Source organism: Heterocephalus glaber, unplaced genomic scaffold (genome assembly GCF_053883595.1).
Source record: "Heterocephalus glaber isolate CG9 unplaced genomic scaffold, H.glaber_assembly_v1.0 deba00000470, whole genome shotgun sequence".
NCBI lineage: Eukaryota > Metazoa > Chordata > Mammalia > Rodentia > Bathyergidae > Heterocephalus > Heterocephalus glaber.
This window is the reverse complement of record NW_028258145.1, coordinates 2,409,249-2,427,613: the sequence shown is the minus strand read 5'-3', so window position 1 is coordinate 2,427,613 and position 18,365 is coordinate 2,409,249. Positions and strand designations below refer to the sequence as shown.

The following is an 18,365-nucleotide window of genomic DNA, read 5'->3' as shown; positions in this document are numbered from 1 at the left end:
AAAAGGGTACACATTACATATAAAGTTAAACCCATTAGAATTACAGCAGACTTTTCAACACAAACCTTAAAGGCCAGGCGGGCTTGGAGTGAAGTGTTTCAAGCCCTAAAAGTTAAGAACTTCCAGCACTACTTATTTGTTCATTTGTTTGTTTTGGTACCAGGGATTGAACTCAGGTCCTTGCTCTTGCGCAGCAAGCGGCGAAACCGCTGAGCTAAATCCCCAGCCCCAGCACAATTTATGTATCCTGCAAAACTTTCTTTCCAAATTGATGGAGAAATAAGGGATTTCCATGACAAGGTGCACCTCAAGAAATTGATGACCACCAAACCAACATTACAAAAAATTCTCAAGGATATTCTAGAAAGAGACAATGAAGCCAACAATGCCAATATGTCAAAAAGAATGAATGCACTTTGCAGGATGAGCAGCTAAGCAAAAGGAAAAAAAAATAAGGAAACTAAAAAAAGGAAAATAGTGCAATGACAAGAATAAGTCAGTACCTATGAGTAATAGCTCTCAATGTGAATGGTCTCAATTCCCCAATCAAAAGACATAGATTGGCAAAACATAAAAAACAAAACCCAACAATATGCAGTATACAAGAAACACATTTTTTTTTTTCTTTTTGGTACCAGGGATCAAACTCGGGTCCTTTCACTTGTGAGGCAGGTGGTGGAACCACTGAGCTAAATCTCCAGCCTCAAGAAACACATTTAATTAAAAAATAAATTCATAGATTAAAAATCAAAGGCTGGAAAACAATATTTCATTCATCAGGAACCTGGAAAAAAGCAAGAATAGCTATCTTAATTTCAGACAAAGTAGATTTCAAGCCAAACCTGATCAGAAGAGACAAAGAAGATTACTACATATTGGTGAAGGGAACAATTCAATAGGAAAAGATAAAAATTATAAACATATACACACTAAATACTGAGTGCCAACTTCATAAAACAAACACTAAAGGGGATGAAATCAGATAAATACCAATATAATTATAATAGGGAACCTCAATACCACACTGTCACAAATGGACAGATCAACCAGACAAAACAAGAACAAATACCAGAGTTGAACAAAATCTTCAAAGAAATTACCTTAATAGATATCTTTAGAATGCCAGCTATGGTAGCACATGCCTATAATCCCAGCACTCAGGCGGCTGAGGCAGAAGGACAGCTGCTAGTTTGAGGCCAACCTAAGCTACATAGTGAGTTCAAGGTCAGCCTGAACTACATAGTGAGACCCTGTCTCAAAACAAACAAATGAACAAACAACAAAAAGATATCTACAGAGATTCACCCAGTAACAACAGAATATATATTCTTCTCAGCAGCACATAAGACTTTCTCCAAAACAGACCACAGGCTAGACCATAAAGCATCCTTACACAAATGCAAAAGAACTGAAATTATTCCATGCAAATTACCAAATCATAGTTCATTGAAACTAGTAATCAATGGCAAAAGAAACCACAGAAACTAGGCAAACACATGAAAATTAAACAATATCCTCTTGAACAATCAATGGGTCCAGATGAAATTAAGAAAGAAATCAGACAGTTCCTACAGTCAAATGATAATGGCAGTACAACATACCAGAACTTATGAGACACAATAAAAGCAGTCCTAAGAGGGAAGTTTATAGCAGTGAATTCCCACACCAGAAAAAAAGAATGAGCTCAAATAAATAACCTAATGATGCACTTCAAGGTCCTAGAAAAACAAGAACAATCCAAATCCAAAGCTAGTACAAGGAAGGAAATTATAAAGATTAGAGCAGAAATTAATGAATCAACACTTAAAAAACACACAAAGAATCAATTAATCAAAGAGTTGGTTCTTTGAAAGAATAAACAAAGTAGACAAATCCTTAGCCAATCTACAGTAATAAAAACAGGGTGCTATTGGGAAAAAAGGTGGGAGGGGACTTGTCGATCAAGGAAACAGAAACAACTGGATACACACTCAGCACCTTTATCTTTTTTTTTTTTGGTACCGGGGATCACACTCGGGTCCTTGCACTCGTAGGGCAGGCAGCGGAACCACCGAGCTAAATCCCCGGCCCTAGCACCCTTATCTTTGACAAAGGCGTAAAAAAATTTGCTGGAGGAAAGATAGGCTCTTTTATTCATTTATTTATTTTTAAATAGGCTCTTAACAAATGGTGCTGGGAAAATTGCCGAAGATTAAACCCATCTCTCTCATCATGCACTAAACTAAAACCAAAATGGATCCGAGATCTAAATATCAAAACATTAACACTTAATCTGCTGGAAGATAAAATAGTTAACACTCTTGGAGGACATAGGTGTAGGCAAAGAATTTATGAACAGAACCCCAGTTGCACAAGAAATAATAACAATCAACAAATGGGACCATATCAAATTAAATTAAATCCCCTGCACAGGCCAGGGATTTAGCTCAGTGGTTTCGCTGCCTTCTGCACAAGTGCAAGGAAGGACCCGAGTTCCATCCCCGGTACAAAAAAAAAAATCTTCTGCACAGCAAAGGAAACCACCAACAGAGTGAAGAGACAATCTACTCAAGGACCCAAGTTCAATCCCCCGTACCAAAAAACCCAAATACTTCAAAAGAGACAAACTACAGAATGGGAAAAATTTTTTAGCCAGCTATTCCTCAAATAACTAATATCTAGAGCCAGGGATTTAGCTCAGTGGTTCTGGCGCCTGCCGTGCAAGCGCAAGGTCCCGAGTTCGATCCCCGGTACAAAAAAAACAACAACAAAAACCCCCCCTAATATCTAGAATATATAAAGAACTCAAAAAAAATCAGACCCTCCTCAAATTTAAAGATCCAATCAAAAATAGCATCTGAAATGAATAGATACTTCTCAGATGAAGAAGTACAAATGACGAATAAATATATGAAAAAATGTTCAACATCGCTGCCCATTAGAGAAATGCAAATTAAAACAACACTGAGATTTCATCTTACCCCACAAAGAATGGCAATCGTTAAAATGATGGAGAGGCTGCAGGAGGAAAAAGGAACCCTTCTTCATTGCTGGTGGGGGTATAAACTGACACAACTACTGTGAAAATCAGTATGGAGATTCCTAAAAACAAACACTTAAAAATAGAAATTCTATTTGACCCACCTACTCCCCTTCTAGGTATCTTCTCACAAGAGTTAAAGACATCAGGGCCAGGGATGTGGATCAGTGGTGCTGCACCTGCCTGGCAACCACAAGGTCCTGAGTTTGATCCCTGGTACTGCCAAAAAAAAAAAAGTTAAAGACATCACATTACAGTGATACATACATATCTATGTTTATAGTATCATAATTTATAATAGTTAAATCTTGGAAGCAGCCTATATGTCCATCAACAGAGGAATGGATAAAGAAAATATGGCATTTATACATAATGGAGACTGCTCTGCAATAAAGAAGGATAAATTTGAGTCATTTGTAGAAAAATGGGTGTACCTCAAGACCATAATGTTTTATATATATATATATTTTTTTTTTTTTTGATCCCAGGAATTGAACTCAGGACCTTGTGCTTTCCAGGAGGCATGGTGCCACTGAGATAAATCCCTGGCAACCATAATGTTAAGTAAAGCAAATTAGACACACAAGCTTAAATATTGAATATTTTCTCTTATATGAGAAACCCAAAATATAAATAAAGTACAAAATAAAAAAATAGTGAAAAAAGAGAAAGATAGAAAGTTATTGTAACCCAGAATGGACAATGTATCTAAAAATGTAGGGAGGGGGATTTAGCTCAGTGGTTTTGGTGCCTCCCTCACAAGTGCAAGGTCCCAAATTCATTCCCTGGTACCAAAACAAACAAACAAACAAAGTAAATAAATAAAAATGTACCTTCATTTAATATAAATGTCTTACTTGTTTTATATGATTTTTTAGCCTGTTAGTCTGGCTCTTAATCTGTGTTAATGATAACTAACTTGATAAAAAGTTATAAAATAAGTGAATCCGAGGCTGGCAAAAAAAGAAGAAAAAAAATTTTTTTTAAATGGGGGTGTTGGACTGGGCATTTAGCTCAGTGGTTTTGCCACCTGCTGCGCAAGCGCAAGGACCTGAGTTCAACCCCCAGTACCCCCCCAAAAATAAATAAATAAAATAAAATGGGGGTGTTGGGGGTTGGGGATTTAGCTCAGTGGTTCCACTGCCTGCCTTGCAAGTGCAAGGTCCTGAGTTCTATCACAGGTACCAAAAAAAAAAATAGGGGTGTTGGGCCAGGGATTTAGCTCAGCAGCACAGCACCTGCCTGGCAAGTGCAAGGTCCTGAGTTCGATCCCCGGTACCAAAAAAAGGCGGGGGAGTGTAGGGGAAGGTGACAAAAAAAGAATTGAGATATGTTGTGTACATGTACCGATTCCCACAATGCATGGAATCACTATGTACTGCAAATATGGACTAATAAAAAATTAAAAATCTAACAAGCAAAAAAAAAAGCAAGTTAAAAAGGGTTACCTATGGTTTAATCTCATTGTGTGTGCGTGTGTATTACAGGGATAGGAAAAATGTTTCAGAGGTCCAATCTCAAAATGTTCACAGTAAGTCAGGGTGGAGGGATTGACTGCAGGTGCCTTTTCTGGGGGGAGGGTAGTCAGGGTCTTACTTTGTACCCCAGGCAGGCCTTGAACTCATGGTGATCCTGCTGCCTTAGCCTCCAGAGTGCACAAGTGTGTGCCATCGTGCCTAGTTAAGTATTGGATTCTTGTAGTCGTTGCTTTCCCTGCCCTGGCCCTGGGGACTGAGTGTCTGCCATTTCAGGCTGCTCTGTGCTTGCTTGGGCTGCAGCCAGCACAGCTTCCTGCCACAGATCTGGGGAGGATGTGTCTTGGGTTCCTGGATAAGAAACCCTTCCCTGAAGTTTCCCAACATGCTCAGGTTTTTCCGTAAACCAGCTGGGGTTGGAGCGCAAGGAATGAATCAATTGTACAGAGGGAGAGAGTTGCTCTGGCCCAGAATGCCGGGCTGTGCACTTTTACTTTTGACATGCAAATACTTTCCGCATACTCAGAGCTCTATACCCTCAGGGCTGACAACATTTATTGTGGTTTTGGGGCCTGCTGACTCAGTGGCCACAATCGTATAGCTTTCTGACTGTGGCTCAGGGCTTGTTGGCCCACTGTCACGACAGCATTAAATCCTTTCCGTCCAAACAGCTGAGGTCTGGAATTTCACCCTGTTTACAAACTCCTTACTGTGACTGTTATGTGGATGTTGGCAGAAGACATAGGACTCCTAGGTCAGAGACGAAAGGCTTCATCACTCATGGCACAGCAAGCAGTGTGGGAATCCAGCGCATGTCAGTTTTCCATGCCTCCCTGTGCCAGGGCTACCTGGAGGGGCAGAGGTTGATGTAGGACATGGGATGGTTTGCACTGCAGGCCAGGAGGTCAAATCCTGGTGAAGCCACCTTTTTGTGACACTTCTGTTCTTTGTCCTAATGGAAACTATTATCTTATTACTCAAAATTGCTTGCTACATGTACAATTCTGAGAAAGGACCTAGTAAAGAGTGGCCAGGACAGGTGGCTGTGACACACCCTGTAATCCCAACACTCTGGGAGGCTGAGGCAGGAAGATTATAAATTCAATGCCAGCCCGGGCAGCTTAGCAAGACCCTGTCTCAAAATAAAATAATAAGAAGACCCCAATGCTAAACTACTTGTCTGGCATTCATGAGGCCCTGGGTTCCATTCTCAGCACTGGGAAGGAAAAAAAGTGGTCAGGGCCTTGTGTCTTTGGTGTCCCAAGCGAAGAAGATACAAGGATGCCCTGGCATGGCAGGCTGTGAGGATGAAATGAGGTGAATGCCTGGACATAATACTGTACACCCCACAAATGCCAGTTATTGCACTAGAGTTTGTCAGTGAAATTAAGGCAGTTCTGAATGAGCACATTCCTGAATATGTGCAAAAAGTGAATGTGCATTTATTGGACAGTAATTTTTTTTTGATACTAGGGATCAAACTCAGGTCCTTGTGCTTGCAAGGCAGCAGTGGTGCCACTAAGCTAAATCCCTGACCCAGTTGAATAGTAATTTAAATGCCATAAGAAGAAGAGATCCCATTTCCAGAGCCATAAAAATGTATTGAAGGTCTTGCCTCTTAGATATTTTCTTCAATGACACTTTCAAGTCATTTGTCCATACTTTTATTTTTCAATTGAACATGTAATTTATTGGGTTAAGTCCAATGAGTTCCTAACCAGTTGTTCAAAAGATATGACACTTTTTTGTTTGTTTTTTGAGACAGGGTTTCGCATATAGTTCAACCTGGTCTTGAACTCACTGTATAGCTCAAGTTGGCCTCAAATTCATGGTGATCTTCCTGCCTCAGCCTCCCAAGTGCTGGGATTACAGGAATATACCACCATGCCCAGAAAGATTTGCCACTTTTGATTCACGTGTTAAATCCCAGCTGCAGTGTTATAAAGCCTTTGCTTTATATCACTAGTGTCACCAATTTTCATTTTGAAAACTTCCCACTCATTTTAATAAGCTAAAATGCAACAGAAAATTACTCCAATACTTCAGCACTGGCTTAGGGAGTGGCAATGCCACCAGACCACCATCTTGACTTGCTCATTACTTGGGGGGTGCAGAGGTCCATCAGGAGAAGCAGTTGTGGGGTTCTAGACACAATGTATGAAAAAGAGGGTAACACGAGAAGCTCAACAATTATTTCTCTGAGCTGGACTCCAGCAGGAGCTCACCCTCAAGTCTTCACTAAGTCTGTCTGCAGCAGCTGTGTCTCCCTCTAAGAAAGTTTGTTTGATGACCCTCCTTCAAAAAAACACACTCAAGAGTGCATGAAGGGCACTGTCATGCTTGTCAGCTTATTAAAAAGTTGGAGGCTGGGGATGTACGAAGCTCAGTGGCAGAGGGCTCGCCTAGCATGTGAGCCTGTGTTCAGTCTCCAGCGCTGCCAACAAAAAAGTTGTTTGTTGGATACACAATTGGGAAGGTTATGATGCCCCAGAAGAAAATGATTAGGGCCTGGAACTTGGATTTCATCCCAATTCACAGTCTAAGGCTGGGAGAGATTAAGGGGCAAGGACTCAACGCTTCCAAGATGAAAAGGGAATAGTGATGTGTTGTGTACGTCACAAAGTCCTTGTGAGGAATGTGATCATTATGTACTCCAGACATGTACAGAAGAAAAAATATAGAGAAAGGGTCCAAGAGATGGAGGGAAGGGGAAGACGGGGAGAAAAGGGGAATAAAAAGAATTAAGCAGTGTCCTGAAGAGGTAGCACCCCCATGGTGAATATAATCATTATGTACTACAAACATGTACAATAAAAAATAAAATAAATGGCCCAGGGATTCATTTCCATTTTTTTTTCTTTTCTCATAGTTTTTCCTTTCCCTCTTTTCCTTTCCCCTTCCCCTCCCTTCACTCCTTCGTCTGTGGACCTTTTTTCCTATTTCAAATTATCAATTATTCATTTTAATCATTTTAACCCTTATTTACACTATCAGTTTCTCACACTACTGAAACTATTTGGTATTTACACATGTGTGTCCTATTTATTTCACTTAAGAGTATGGCCTTGATATGCACCCATTTAGCTATAAATGACTCTAGTTTTTCATTCTTTATGGCTGAGTAGTACTCGATTTTATAAAAAACCCCACATTTTCTTTATCCAGTTTCCAGTTGATGGGCACTTGGGCTGCTTCCAAGCTTTAGCTATTACAAACTGTACCGCTATGAACATGAGTGTACATATATCACTGTGGTATGATTCTTTTAATTCTTTTGGGAAGATACTCAGCAGGGGAATAGCAGGGTCAAATGGGACCTCTAGTCCTAGTTCTTTGAGGTATCTCCATACTGACTTCCACAGTGGTTGGACCAGTCTGCACTCCCACCAGCAATGGAGAAGGGTTCCTTTCTCCCCACAACTCCACCAGTATTTGTTATTTGTTGATTTCTTGATAGCAGCCATTCTTTCTGGGGTGAGGTGGAATCTCAGTGTTGTTTTCATCTGCATCTCTCAAATGATGAGTGATGTTGAACATTTTTTCATATATTTGTTTGCTGCTTTTACTTCCTTGTCTGAGAAATGTCTGTTCATTTCAGATGCCCATTTTTGAATTGGGTCTTTGAATTTGAGGGGTCTGATTTTTTTCAATTCTTTATATATTCTAGTTAGTAGTTCTTTTTTTTTTTTTAATCAGGGGAGAGCGCGAACACAGTCCCCTACTACCACAAATTATGCAGTCGAGTTTCCCGCATTTGGGGAAATCGCAGAGGTCAGCTCATCTGGAGTGCAATGGATAAGCCTTGCCCTGGGAAAACCGCCTTCGTGATCATGGTATCTCCCCTGCCAGGTAAGTATAAATAGTAGTTCTTTGTCTGAGGTACAGCTGCTAAAATTTTTTTCCCATGTTGTAGGTTGTCTGTTAGCTCTGTTGGTGGTTTCTTTTTTTTTTTTTTTTTGGTCCTGGGGATTGAACTCAGGACCTTGCACTTGTTGGTGGTTTCTTTTGCAGTGCAGAAGCTTTTTAATAAGATGAGATCCCAGTTGTTGATTCTGCTAGTTCCCGTGCTGCTGAGGTTTTGTTCATGAAGTCTTTTCCTATGCCAATGTCTTCAAGAGTTCTACCTGACTTATCTTCCAGCAAGTTTAGTGTTTCTGTCTTAATATTTATATCTTTAATCCACTTCGATCTTAGTTTAGTGCATGGTGATAGGTATGCGTCTAGTTTCAATCTTTGGCAGGTTGAAATCCACATTTCCAACACCATGTATTAAATAGGCTATCTTTCCTCCAATGACGGCAGTTGGCTCCTTTGTCAAAGATGAGGTGGCTGAGCATGTCTGGAGTTGTTTCTGCATCTTCTAATCTATTCCACTGATCCTCAGGTCTGTTCCTTTGCCAGTACCATGCTGATTTTATCACAGTAGCTTTGTGGTATAGTTTCAAGTTAGGAATTGTGATACCCCCAGCCCCCTGTTGCTTAGAATTGTTTTAGCTATTCTAGGTCTCTTATGGTTCCAAATGAATTTTTGGATTGTTTTCTCTAGTTCTGTGGAGTATATTGTTGGAATTTCAATCGGCATTGCATTAAATCTATGTAGTAGCTTTCGAAGTATGGCCATTTTCATTATATTGGTTCTTCCTACCCAGGAGCAAAGGATGTCTTTCCATTTTCTTGTATCCTGTTTGATCTCTTTCTTCAGAGTGCTGTAGTTTTCAGTGTAGAGGTCTTTTGCTTCCTTTGTTAGATTGATTCCTAGATATTTCATTTTTTGGATGCTATTGTAAAAGGAATTGTTTCCCTAATTTCTCTCTCAGTGAGTCTGTTATTTGTGTACAAGAAAGCTATTGTTTTTTGAGTGTTGACCTTGTATCCAGATACTCTACTGAATCTGTCAATTAAGTCTAGAAGTCTTTTGGTGGAATTTTTTGGGTCTTCTACGTAAAGTATCATATCGTCTGCAAATAGTGACAGTTTAACTTCTTCTTTTCCTATCTTTATTCCTTTTATTTCTTTCTCTTTTCTAATTGCTATGGCTAATGTTTCCAGAACTATATTGAACAGGAGTGGTGATAGTGGGCATCCTTGTCTTGTTCCTGATTTTAGCGTGAAAGTTTTCAGTTTTTGACCATTTAGTATGATGTTGGCTGTTGGTTTTTCATAGATAGCCTTAATCAGGTTAAGATAAAGGCCTTCTATTCCAATTTTCTGTAAGGTTTTTATCATGAATGGGTGCTGGATTTTGTCAAATGCTTTTTCTGCATCTATTGAGATGATCATATGGTTTTTGTCCTTGACTGTTAATATGGTGTACTACATTTATTGATTTACGAATGTTGAACCATCCTTGCATCCCTGGGATAAATCCGACTTGGTCAGGGTGTATGATCTTCTTGATGACCCTCTGTATTCTGTTTGCCAGTATCTTGTTGAGGATTTTTGCATCTATGTTCATTAGGGAGATTGGCCTGTAGTTCTCTTTTTGGGTTGGGTCTTTCCCTGGTTTTGGAATCAAAATAACACTTGCTTCCAGGAATGAATTTGGAAGTATTGCTTCCCTTTCAATTTCCTTGATGAGTTTAAAGAGTAATGGTGTTAGTTCTTCTTTAAATGTCTTGTAAAATTCAGCAGTGAAGCCATCTGGATCTGGGCTTTTCTTTGTTGGTAAATATTTTATTACATTTTCAATTTCACTCATTGTAATTGGGGTGTTTAGAATTTCTATATCTTCTTCATTTAACTTTGGCAATTGATGGCCCAGGGATTTAGCTCAGTGGTTTCACTGCCTGCTGCGCAAGCACAAGGACCTGAGTTCAATCCCCGGTACCAAAAAAAAAAAAAAAAAACCAAAAAAACAAACAAACAAAAAACAACAAAATGTTTAACTTTGGCAATTCGTATGTATCTAGGAATCTGCCCATTTCTTCTGTGTTTTCTATTTTATTGGAGTAGAGGTTCTCGAAGTAGGTATTGATGATCCTCTGGATTTCTATTGGATCTGTTATGACTTCACCTTTTTCATTCTTAATTGCATGTATTTGTGTCTTTTCTTTCCTTTTTTTGATAAGGTTGGCTAAAGGTTTATCGATTTTATTTATTCTTTCAAAAAACCAACTCTTTGATTCATTGATTTTTTTTGTATTGTTCTCTTAGTCTCCATTGCATTGATTTCTGCCCTAATCTTTATAATTTCCTCTCTTGTATGAGCTTTGGATTCGTTATGCTCTTCTTTTTCTAGGAGCTTGAGGTTCTGCATTAGGTTATTTACCTGAGTTTTCTCTGTTTTCCTGATACGGGCATTCACTGCTATGAATTTCCCGCATAGAACTGCTTTCATTGTGTCCCATAGATTCCTGTATGTTGTACAGGCATTTTCATTTACTTGTAGAAACTGTTGGGCCAGGGATTTAGCTCATTGGTTTCACTGCCTGATGCACAAGCAAAAGGACCCGAGTTCGATCCCCGGTACCAAAAAAAAAAAAAAAAAACACAAAGAAACTGTTTAATTTCTTCTTTAATTACTTCTGTGACCCATTGGTTGTTCAAGAGGGTGTTATTCAGTTTCCATGTGTTTGTTGGGGTTTTGCTGTTTCTTATGTTATTGATCTCCAATTTTATTGTACTATGGTCTGATAATATACAGGGGGTAACTTCAATTCTTTTACATTTACTTAGATATGTCCTATGAGCTAGCATGTGGTCTATTCTGGAGAATGACCTGTGTGCAGCCAAAAAGAATGTGTATTCCGATTTTGTAGGGTGGAGCACTCTGTAAACATCTATCAAGTCCATTCATTCAATAGCTTGGTTCCGTTCTAGAATTTCCTTGTTAACTTTTTGTCTAGATGATCTGTCTATTTGTGATAGTGGGGTATTGAGGTCCCCCACTACAATTGTGTTAGTGTTTATTTGGTTTTTCATATCTATTAATATTTGTTTTGTATAGTTGGGGGCATTTGTATTTGGGGCATATATATTTAGGATTGTCATCTCTTCCTCTTGGATGGTTCCCTTCACAAGGATGTAGTGAGCATCTTTGTCTCTCGTAATTAGTTTTGGTTTGAAATCTACTTTGTCTGCAAATAAGATTGCTACCTCTGCTTTCTTCTGGGTTCCTGTGGCATGGAGAACTGTTTTCCATCCTTTTACTTTCAGTCTATGAGTTTCTTTTTTTCTTTTTTTTTTTTTTTGGTACTGGGGATCAAACTCGGGTCCTTGAGCTTGCTAGGCAGGCGGCGAAACCACTGAGCTAAATCCCCGGCCCTATGAGTTTCTTTTCGAGTTAGGTGTGTTTCTTGTATACGGCATATTGTTGCATTTTCCTTTTTAATCCATTCTGTCAGTCTATTTCTTTTGATTGGTGAATTGAGGCCATTAACATTGATGGTTATAATTGATAGATATTGATTTATCCTTGTCATGATGTTTTACTTTTGTTGGCTCTTTTATTTCTTATTTTTTCTGCCTGCCTCTCAAGCACAAGGACCTGAGTTCAATCCCCAGTACCAAAAAAAATAAAATAAAATAAAATAAAATAAATGACTAGCATTTGTTAATAAAAAGCTACCAAGACGAAAAAAAATTAGAGTCCAAACAGGAAGGTGGACAGGAAATACAATAAGATGCAGGGCAGGGCCTGTTCAGGCTGTTTTTAAAGGCTCCACTATGCAAGAGAAATTGGAGGAAATGGGATGGTAGGAGGGGGAGGTTCACAGCAGAGCTGCCTGGTACAACTTGAAGACTCAGCTTGTTAGAAGAGACTCTTCCATCTGTGGCAGAAGGCAGGTCTTGAAACTCTGCAGGCCACTTGCTGCCTGGCTACAGTTGAATCCATCCTGGAACCAGTGTGAGCCACACTGAACAAGTGACTGTCCTTATAAGGAATCTGTATTTATTTATTTTATTTATTTATTTTTGGTACCGGGGATCAAACTCTGGACCTTGCACTTGCGAGGTGGCAGTACCTCTGAGCTAAATCCGCGGCCCAATTTTTTAAAACAAATACATGATGACCTGCATACCAAAATGAGCTCTCAGTCTCTGTAAACCAGTTACCTCCTGCAGCATTCTGGGAAGAACTCTTCAGCCCACAGTCATGCTATTGCCTAAAACTAGGGTACTACTGGCTACATCCACTGCTATTGCCTATACTGGTCCTGGCAACTATCTTCTGGTGTCACTCTGGTTTGGGGAACAGCCAACAAGCACCCAGAACCAAGGTTGCTAGGTGTGGTGGGTCATCAGGTTGGGGCAGACCATATGGGATAAGAGAGGATGGGTACAACAAATAAGCAATTTTCCTTTGTGAACCACAAACACAGAGTGTGTTTCCTAGTTTTTGTTTTTGTTTTTTTTTATACTGGGGATCGAACTCAGGACCTTGTGCTTGGGAGGCAGGTGGCGGCACCACTGAGCTAAATCCCAGCCCCCTAGATGCTTTTGAGCAATGTAGCACTATTGGACAATACCTTATGCTTACTACTTCTGGTGTAGTTCTGGAGGCTAGGCACCTTAGGAAGCAGGTAGCACTATCTCTGGCACAGAGGAGCTAAGAACTTACCTGACTTACTCCTCATCCTAAGAGTCAGACTCAGGCAGTCTGGCACAAGAGTGTGAGCTTTTCATCACTACATCAAACAAACCACCTTTTTGCTGAGGCAAGAGCATTGCCTTGTAAGGTGAAGACCTGGAAGGGAATGAAGGGAACGATCTGTTTAGAAAGATACAGAATTAGATGAATTCATTAGAAAATCAATTTTGTCATGGCATAGTTAAATCTTACATATATGAGTATACATTATAAGTCTTGTTACTAGGGAAGCCCTGGAACCTACTACAGTGCCCAGCACATAGGAAGAACTCAATAAACTTGGCTAAATGAAAGGAATGAATGAAGTTATACAAAAGTGTGCATTACTGAATGGACTAATGTCCTAGACAAATAGAGAACTGCCATTTATTGAGCCCCTTGTCCACTGAGGACACCAAATTATGCTTGCTGGAGTCCTTAGATTTAGCTTCAGCCTAACCCTCTAAGGCAGTGGTGGTGAACCTATGGCATGCGTGGTGCAGCAGGCACACAGTGCTCTCTCAGTTGGCACAACACCACAACCAAGGTTTGACAAATTATCAGCACACATACAATAGCAAAGATCACGTTAATTACGCAAAAGCATGCCAAATGCAAACTTCACCTTTCAATAAAAAGCTGTTTGTATCCCTGGAAGATGTGTGACTGTGTTTTTCTTTTTTTAAATTTTTTTATTTTATTTTATTTTATTTTTATTGTGTTTTTCTTTTAAGATAAAGTGTGAATGTATGAGTTGTTTTTTCTAAAATAAAACCTCAGTTTTGGGGTTTAATTGCAGTGTTGGCACTTTGCGATAAATAAGTGGGTTATAAATTGCAGTTTGGGCATTTGGTCTCTAAAAGGTTTGCCATCACTGCTCTAAGGTATATATTCCATCCTATGTCAGAAAGCATTTCACCACCCAATACGCAAGCGACAAGGTCATCCCAGGCTTTTGGGTGACCCAGCACCCTCCCCTTCCCAGCTTCAAGCATTCCAGCAACCTCAGGGCTTCCTGGACACACCCAGAAACATTACCAAGGAGCCTTAAGTCTCATTTCTATTTCAAACACTTCATACCCATGTGGCCCTGTTGGGCACACCTAACCTCTTATTCCATCTGTAGTAGCTTCCTGTCCCTAGTCCCCCGACTCTGCTACCACATATCTTACCTAGCACTATGCCAGCCAGCTTTCCGAAGCAAGGAACCACCTGTGCACGCGGTCTGGAATGAAAAGGCCTGGCTCTGAGGAGGATGAACCTAAGCAGGTAACATACCGTTGGGGCCTCAGTATCTTCACTGGTAAAATGGGAAGAAATAAATTTCATATGGTTTTATAGAGATCAAATAAAATTAGATACTTTCAGACCTGTCACTTCATTTAGTCACCTCTCAAATATTCATCTGTGCTCTAAATCCCATGAGTACTTTTATAGACTCAGAAAAACAAGACACATTTAGGACTCTTTGAGAAGTTATAGTCTTACAGGACAAGTAAACTTCAATTAATTGCAAATAGGGCCAGGGATTTAGCTCAGTGGTTATGCCACCTGCCTTGCAAGTGGAAGAACCCGAGATCAATCCCCAGTACCAAATTTAAAAAAAATTAATTGCAAATAACAGTAATTAAAAAAGCAGAATGTGGGGCCAGGGATTTAGCTCAGTGGTTCTGCTGCCTGCCTCAAAAGTACAAGGTCTCGAGTTCGATCCCCTGTACCAAAAAAAAAAAGCAGAATGTGATCAGTGCCACAGGCATAATATATGCTAATATGGGACTTTGCAAATGTTTATTATAGGAAAAATACTCTGACTGTGCATGGTGGCGCATGCCTGGAATCCCAGTGCTTGGGAGGCTGAGGGAGGAGGATTGCCATGAGTTCAAGGCCAGTCTGCACTACATAGCAAGACCCTGCCTCAAAAAAAGAAAAGAAAACATTGTTTTTGTTTAACACAAATGTTGGCCCTTCTAATCAATACCTGTTGTGAAACTGTAAAAAAACCTAAATCTCTCAAATCAGAAATCTGTAATGGCTACCTATTCCATCCTGAATAAAGTAAAAACTCTTTACAGTGGGATTCTTTATGGATTGATTGATTGACTGACTGAGGTATTGGGGATTGAATTTAGTGTCTTCCCACTGAGCTACACCCTTAGGACTTATTTTTATTTTTTTTAATTTTTAAGAACAATTTTTGAGACAAGATCTTGCTATGTAGTTCAGGCTGACCTTGAACACTATGTAGAGTCTGGGCTGGCTTTGAACTCACAGTGATCCTCCTGGTTTAGCCTCCTAAATCCTGGGATTACAGGTGTGCACCACCACACCTGGCCTTTTATTTTTTATTTTCAGACAGAGTCTCACTAAATTACTAAATTGTCCAGGCTGGGCTTGAATTTGTGATCCTCCTGCCCCAGCCTCCCAGAGTGCTGGGATTACAGGAATGTGCAACCATGTCTGGTTTTGTTTCTTTCTGAATACTGTAGATTACAAACTGTCATCATTTTGTTCCATTCCTTACATTTTCCTGGCAGTCAGCTGAACTGAGCTCTCTACAATACTCAAGAGGCACCTCTAGCTTCCCACCTTCATGTTGTTGTAGCTTTTTCTGTATCCCTTTGAAATCTCACACCTGTGGCTGCTACTGAACTCTCAGCCTGGCTTTGTATCACAGCTCACAATTGCAAAGCCTCGCTGCTGGTCTCCTGAGGTAGAAATGCTTTCTCCGATCTCCCCCTTGTGGTGCTGACTGAGTCCTGCTTCTTTTTTTTTCTTTTTTCTTTTTTTTTCTACCGGGGATCAAACTCGGGTCCTCGCGCTTGCATAGCAGAGGGCGAAACCACTGAGCTAAATTCCCGGCCTTTTCTTTATTTTTCTTTCATTACTGGGGATTAAAGCCAACAATAGGCACCATTATAGGCGAAAACAGATATGAATGAACCTAAGACCCTGCTCTGAGTCCACTTTGGGAACTAAATTATCTCCCAGGGCAATCCTCCAGTCACAGTGACCTGAGGATAATCCTCTTTTTAAAATCCTTTAAAAAATTTATTGAAGGGCTGGAGATTTAGTGCAGTGGTTCCACTGCCTGCCTCACAAGCGCAAGGTCCTGAGTTCAATCCCCAGTACCATAAATTAATTAATTAATTAATTTATTGAAAGCCAGGTGTGGTGACATATGCCTGTAATCCCAGCACTCAGAAGGCTGAGGCAAGAGGATTGCCTTGAGTTCGAGGCCAGCCTAGGCTACATAGTGACTTTGAGGTCAGCCTGAGCCTACATAGTGAGACTCTGTCTCAAAAAAAATAAGTTTCTTGAGGGCTGGGGATTTAGCTCAGTGATGCTGCCGCCTGCCTCGAAAGTGCAAGGTTCTGAGTTCGATTCCTGATACCAAAAAATAAAAAAATAATAATTTATCGAGATAGGAATTACACACCATAACATTTTTTTATTTGAGATATTGGTTTTCACCTTCTTCTAATTTTACAAATTTTCATTACCCCAATAAAAAAATCCTTAGCTGGGTGCATGCTTGTAATTCTGACACTTAGGAGGCTGAAGGAGAGGGATCATGAATTTGAGGCCAGCCTGGACTACATAGAGAGACCCTGTCTCAAAAACAAAAAACAAAAAACAAAAAAGAAGACCACAGAGTTTGGTGTGGTGGCACACAGCTATAATCTCAGCACTTGGGAGGCTGAGGCAGGAGAATAGCTGGAAGTTCAAGGGTATCCTAGGCTATATAGTGAGTTCAAGGCCAGCCTGAACTACACAGAGAGACCATCTCAAAAAAACTCAAAACAAACAAAAAAAGACCATGAAAGGAAAATGTAAGTCTTTATAAATAGGGAGAGGAGGAGGGGTTGAAGGGAGGGAAGGGAATGGGGAAAAAAAATAAGAACCAAGATATATCATGCAAAGGTATAAATTCTCAATGATGAATGTCATTATATTGTATACCTAAAATGTTGAAGGAGACGGAGGAGGGAAGGAGGAGGAAGGAGGAAGGGATGTGGAAGGGACAGGGTGTGTCATGCCATGCACCGATCCCCTGAAGGGACTGAGATCCTTACATGCTGCAGATGTGGCGGATAAAAACAGTGGATTTTAATTACACAAAATAAAAAATGAAGCATATAAGAGTGCGTGGACAGACTATATGCAAATCCTGCACCATTGTAGGGAAGAGACTTGAGCATGTGGGTTCTACTGTCTCCTGGGATCCCAAGTCCCACCCTCCACACGCACGGATCATGACTGTACTCCACACCTATTCACCCCGGTGATGTGGAAACATTTCTTGATGTGACCAAAATTCTGCAGTCTGCATTTGTGTTTATGCCAGTTTGATTTTACATCTCTCTTTTTTTCTCTACTATCTCCCAGTTTTGTTTAAGGGAGAATGATTTTGTAGTTCCAATCTGCAGAATAGTAAGATAATAAATTTGTGTTGTTTTAAGGGGAAACAAAGCAAACACACACACACAAATACAGTTTTGAATAACATTACTTTTCAGGTAACCTGTGATCTAGTAATTTTTAAAAGCATACACATTTGAGGAAGGCTTGGACCTTATGGACTTTTCTTCACCCATGTGCACGGCACGCAGTATTATCCTGTTATTCTTGGCCCATGTGCCAACAGAGAGCCCTGTGTGCCTGCTCCGGCATGCGTGTCATAGGTTCGCCACCCTGTTTTTGGACCATTTTTGTAAAATTAAAATAAAGATCAAAGAATGGAAAAAAACCCAAAACAGAACAAAAACAAAAAACACAGGCCAGGGTGCCTAGAGGGACCAGGCTCTTAACACCAAGGGCTGGGCAGCCAGGTGTGGGAGGACAGAAGCCATAGGAGGAGCATATGTATCCTTTAACCTGGAAGCTGTTAGTAGCATTGAGCAAACTGGCCATATAGGAATGTGGATCTCACGTGGCTAGTCTTCTGATTTCTCAACTGATGGGGAAAATCCAGATTTTGTGTGAATTACCCCAATTTTAAATAAGAAGCCAAAAGTGAGTCAAACAAAATACCACTGTGGATGAATTCCTTAGGCTTAACACTCACCATTCTCTATTCATCTTCAAAAGCCAAAAATACTTTGAGACAATCATTCAGCTGTAAGTGAGAAATAGCTGATGGGTGGGGGATGGAGGAATTAGGAAGGGGATGTCTACTAGCTCCTGGTAGAGGAAGAAGTGAAGTCACTGTCTTGCAGGATTTGGCCCTACCAGGGCGGCCGTCTTCACCAAAAGTATGGAGAGGAAGCTAACATGGGATGTATCAAACAAGTGGGAACAAACA

The 18,365-nt window shown here is 40.2% G+C and overlaps 1 non-coding gene across 1 annotated transcript; it reads right to left on the bottom strand.

The window, feature by feature from the left end:
- Positions 1-8,187: 8,187 nt before the first annotated feature.
- Positions 8,188-8,351, bottom strand: LOC147829742 (U1 spliceosomal RNA). Its single transcript, XR_015448565.1, has one exon. It is a non-coding gene; the product is annotated as a U1 spliceosomal RNA (small nuclear RNA).
- Positions 8,352-18,365: the final 10,014 nt, after the last annotated feature.